A 5,657-nucleotide genomic window follows, 5' to 3' on the forward strand; every position below is an offset into this window, starting at 1 on the left:
AAATAGCAACGCTGGAGTAGCTCCCTGAACATCACTGCCATTCATCACTTGCAAGACAGTCACCACGGCCGGCGCCCTGCATTACGGATGGGTTTATGCCAGCGTCCTAGAATATATGCTTTTATTCTTCCAGTGGGGTTATGAAAGAAAACTTTGAGCATATACTCTTAATTGGCCATTAACATTGTAATTGTGAAGGTTGGGGAAATCTTGGTTCACTGCTCTCTCATATACTGTCGCATGTAGGGATCAGTTGACAATGAAAAGAATATTTACACATTAAACCACCAGAAAACTGATTACTTTTTAGCTTGTGTTTATTTTACAAATAGCTCTAAGCACCACCAGGAAAGGTCACCACGATGGATATGAATGGCAGTGAGTCCTCATTGGTAAAGGGGCTGCTGGTTTAATGACAGTCAAGGCCATGGTGCAGGATGATCCAGAAATCTTTAACACGGTTATAGTTTGATATTTCTATCGTTATCTACTCTCAGGTCTCTCTAGCACCTTTCTCTAGAAAGACCTTTTCACTCTCAGCTTGGGGCCTGTGATTAGGAATCAGACAGAGCCGGTTTATACTGTGGCTCCTTTTCTTACTAGCCGAGTGACCATGAGCAGGTTACCTCTCTGAACCTGTCTCTTCTTCCTTGTGAGGATTAAAGGGAATAGTGCAGATACAATGTGAGGCATGTACTAACTGCACATTGGGAGGATTCGATACATGTAGCTGTTATCTATTTTCAGAGAGTTCTCCATCCTGCCCCTATCAAATGCCACCCCCTATAAGTACAGCCCTAAGTGTCATGTGGCAACCTTGACTCCATTTCATTTCTAAAGCCTCAATCTTACTCAACAGAAAACAGCCTCTAAGATAACTGAGAAACATGGACACATTTTTAAAAAGCAGATAAAAATGAAGCCACGCCAACAGGTAGTGCACACAGGTCACTCTGGCTATAGAATGGAGCGATGGGAGATTAGAAGATACACAAAACGGGGCAGTCAGACATCGTCCTCTTGGTACCTTAGATGGAGCTTTCACTGCTTCTCTTACATGGGCTAATGCTTTGAATAATAAACTACATGCCCTTTTATCTTATAAAATAAAATTATTGTAATCATAGAATAGTAATTAATGCTGAGCCCTCCACCTTTATCCTGTTTGTTACCTTGCATTTATATGACTTGCACGCTTATCTCATGCTTGTTACTTAGACGTTGGACATGGCTGAGACCCAAGTGACCTGGAGCTTCCTCCACGTGATCCAAATTCAGATCGGGACTTTCAAATAGTGAATACCATGTGCTTATCAAGGATCTGCCAAGATACTGGCGATTACAGAGGACAAATAACCTACGGATGTGCCCTTGTGCAGCCTCAACTCTCAACTTTCCTGCAAATCATACTCTCTCTCCTTGCTTATTTCTGGCTATTGTTTATGGTTACAAAAAAAGTTATCTAAAGTAAGGGGATTATATAAGATGTTACCATAAAGACAGGGGCCTACTGTAAAAAACATTTTATAAAACATTTGTCCTGTGAGCTACATCTCAACAGCCCATTACGTTTGTCCAGTGAATACTGATTCCAATTAAGTCTTCTAAGCTCCTTCAATTGATCACTGTGTTAAGCTAGGGATTCTGGAAAGAACATCGTTTCTGAGGGAGTGGTACACAAAAATGTAAAAGCGTGTGTGGCAAACACAGTAAGCAGCCAACAAGTATTAGGGCTCCTTTTTAATAGTGTATTGTTTGTTTCTTGTTTAATTTTTTACCTTTATCTTCTGTTGGACTTGACCATAGTGTAGAGCTGTTAATGGAGCAGCTGTCCAACCAGGGAATAGCTTTTGCCCGTCCCCTCACATCTAGGTGGGGTCATGTGACATGTGCCTACTAACGGAATGCAAGTAGAAAGGATATGTGTCACTTCCTGGCTGAGATGGTGAAAAAGATGGCATTGCTTTCTCCACGCTCTCCTCTCTGGATGTCAATGCCCAGGGTAATATTGGAAACCATATATGGAACATGGTAGAGCTACAAAATGGAAGAAAAGAATGCTGAAGTCCTGAATCAATTCTCAGAGGCGAGGAGACTGCCTTACTGGAAACAGACTGAACTGTTTAGGGAATGAGAAAGAAACTGTATGTACTGCAGAAACTGATGTTACCTTAATTAATAACATGTGTATTAATAATGAAAATCCACTCAAGGCTGGGTATGATGAATCACGCCTGTAACCCCAGCACTTTGGGAGGCTGAGGTGGGTGGATCACCTGAGGTCAGGAATTCGAGACCAGTCTGGCCAACATGGTGAAACCCCATCTCTACTAAAAAATACAAAAATTAGCCAGGCATGGTGGCAGGCACCTGTAATCCCAGCTACTTGGGAGGCTGAGGCATGAGAATCACTTGAACCCAGGAGGCAGATGTTGCAGTGAACCAAGATTGTGCCACTGCACTCCAACCCAGGCAACAGAGTGAGACTCCATCTTAAAAAACACACACACAAAAAAAAAAACTCATAGAACAGACGGAAAAGAAGTCAAAATGAGCACCCTTCTTTTCCTGCCTGGGGGCAGCAGAACCTCTAAAGCAGCTGAGACAAAAATGAGTTTTGAATTTGTATGTGAATGATCAGCCTGAATCAGGACACCCTAGAATTCCTTATTATTCAGTAAATGGCCCACTGTATACAGATTCCCCACTTCCTCATCAAATTATGATTCATCTAGGAGTACCAACAAGAAATATGTTTAACAATTAAAATTCTATGGTAATTTCACACTCAACAACGCCTTGTGTTCATAATTTTAATATTAGATTTGATTGAATATTATTAAATACAGCCTATGCCTTCCAAAATGGGTTGCGTGATGGATCTCAATGAACTCATTAGTAGCTAATGCAGTAGAGATCTTTCTAAATGCTAATGTTTAGCTGCCTTTGGCTCATTAATTAATTTAAAGATTGTATAATTATCACAGCTTTTGATTCAAGTACATCTCCCACTTTTTATTATTGGATAATGCTTATTTGCATGTGAGCATAAAAAAATTACATTATGTTATCCAAAGATAGGTAGCATAATACCAAATAATCATATAGGTTATGTATACATTTGAAAAGGAAAAAAGAAAAGTAAGAAGGGAATGTTCTTTTGAACACATGAGGAGTCGGTACCACTACAAATACTTGTCACTAAAATGAGAGTGATAAAACAAAAGCAGGGGCTGGGTGTGGTGGCTCACACCTGTAATCCCAGCACTTTGGGAGGCCAATGCAGGTGGATCATGAGGTCAAGAGATCGAGACCATCCTAGCCAACATGGTGAAACCCCATCTCTACTAAAAATACAAAAAAATAGCTGGGTGTGATGGCAGGTGCCTGTAGTCCCAGCTACTCGGGAGGCTGAGGCAGGAGAATCACTTGAACCCGAGAGGTGGAGGTTGCAGTGAGCCAAGATTGTGCCACTGAAGTCCAGCCTGGTGACAAAGCGAGACTCCGTCTCAAAAAAAAAAAAAAAAAAAAAAAAAAAGGGCAGGGATAGGCAAGGAGTTGCTGTCAGGAGGACAGGAGTAAAATACTCATAAGCACCAAAGGGAGGTCTGGTCACATTAAAGAAAAATAGCCCTGTTCTAAAAATCTCAGCAAGGGAAAATCCAAGCTAACAGGAATACCTGAAATTTGAAGTCATTCTTTATAAATCTGATCACTGGAGTCTTCTTTCAAAGGGGTAGTCAGAAAATTAGACGAATTAGAAACACAATTAGAAAACTTTTGATACTTAACGATTTTCTTTCACAATCAGGGTGAGGACTAAAGGGTACTCACCTACAAAAACGTGGTATGAGATGAGTCTAGAAGTCATTCCCGGTCACTGTTACCACACACTCAAGGAGATCTGGCAAATGGAGAAAAATTATTGTAACTGCCCAATGGGTTCACCGGCACTATCTGGGCCAATTTATTAAGACAGGGGAATTGCAATAGAGAAAGAGTTTAATTCATGCAGAGCTGGCTGAATGTGAGACTGGAGTTTTACCATTACTCAAAGAAGCCTCCCCTGAAAATTCAGAGGCTAGGGTTTTTCTTTTTCTTCTTCTTGTTCTGTTTTTTTTTTTTTTTTTTTTTTTTGAAACAGGACCTCACTCTGGAGTGAGAGCACCCTGGCTGAAGTATAGTGGCATGATCATGGCTCACGGCAGCCTCAACCTCCCTGGGCTCAGATGACCCTCCCCCACTTCGGCCTCCCAAGTAGCTGGGACTACAGCCACCACACCCAGCTAATTTTTAGTATTTTTGTAGAGATGGAGTATCACCATGTTGCCCAGGCTGGTCTCAAACTCCTGGGCTCCAGTGACGCACCTGCTTCAGCCTCCCAAAGTGCTAGGATTACAAATGTGAACCACTAAGCCTGGCCCAGGATTTTCAAGGACAGTTTGGTCAGCCACAGAATGGGTGCTGCTGATTGGTTGGGGATGCAGTCACAGGGATGTGAGTCCTCTGCTGGGTGGGGACACAGGACCATTTGGCAGGTCTAGGTGGAGCCATTGGTCATCAGAAATGCAAAAATCCAAAAAGATATCTCAAAAGGCCAACCTTAGGTTCTACAATAGCGATGTTATTTGCAGGAGTAATTGGAAAAGTTGCAAATCCTGTGACATTGATCCATTAGCATATTCAGGCTCCACTCCTGCTCCCAACCTGGTAGTCTTTTATTAGCTTTACAAAGGCAGTTTAGTTTGGGGGAAGTGCTATTATCATTTAAACTATAAATGTCTCCCAAAGTGAGAGTGGCCCAACACCAGGAATAATTAAATGCAGTTTGTAGGTTAAAGGCAAGATGGGAGTTGGTTAGATTAGATCTCTTTCACTATCATAATATTCTCATTATTACAATTTTTGCAAAGGAGCTTTCACTAATGTCATATTCTCATACTTTAGAACAAAGGTAAGAATAAGGTGCTGGAGGCATTCAGAGGAAGAGGAGAAGTGAAACTGGGAATGTTATAGGTAGATAGACAGGCATGAGTGGGGCAGGCCAGCGTTCTCCCCAATCCACTAGGAATGTTGGGGGATGGTTTGCAATGATGGCACTGCCTCTCTAAAAATGGTAATTCAGCAGCCAGGGAGAAGCAATCTCCTGAGCGTACACACTTGTTAACATTAAAAGTGTGAATTGAATGCACAGTTTCGTGGGCACTCATTCATGTTAAGAGACAAAATGGTGAAGTATGATGTTCTGGGGCGACCACCACCGGAAAAAGGAAAAAAGTCTCAGATGGGCATGCGTGTAAGTGCCTAAGCACACTGCACATGCTCAGTTCCAAAGGTTAGGAATGCCTGCGCATGCGGGAAGCCATCCCTAAGGGAAGAACCCAGGGAAAGAAGCCGGCTTAGGAAGCTTTAGGATGGCGGTTAAAGGCCTCTTTTTTAATCTCTTTTCCTCTCTCTCGGACCTTCAGGCACTGGCTTGGGTCTCTTCCAAGCAAATTTTCCTTTCTTTCCTGTTATAAAGCATTTATTTATTTATTTATTTATTTATTTATTTATTTATTTGAGACAGAATCTCGCTCTGTCGCCCAGGCTGGAGTGCAGTGGCGGGATCTTGGCTCACTGCAAGCTCCGCCTCCCGGGTTTACGCCATTTTCCTT

This window comes from Macaca nemestrina, chromosome 2 (genome assembly GCF_043159975.1).
Source record: "Macaca nemestrina isolate mMacNem1 chromosome 2, mMacNem.hap1, whole genome shotgun sequence".
In the NCBI taxonomy this organism is placed as follows: Eukaryota; Metazoa; Chordata; class Mammalia; order Primates; family Cercopithecidae; genus Macaca; species Macaca nemestrina.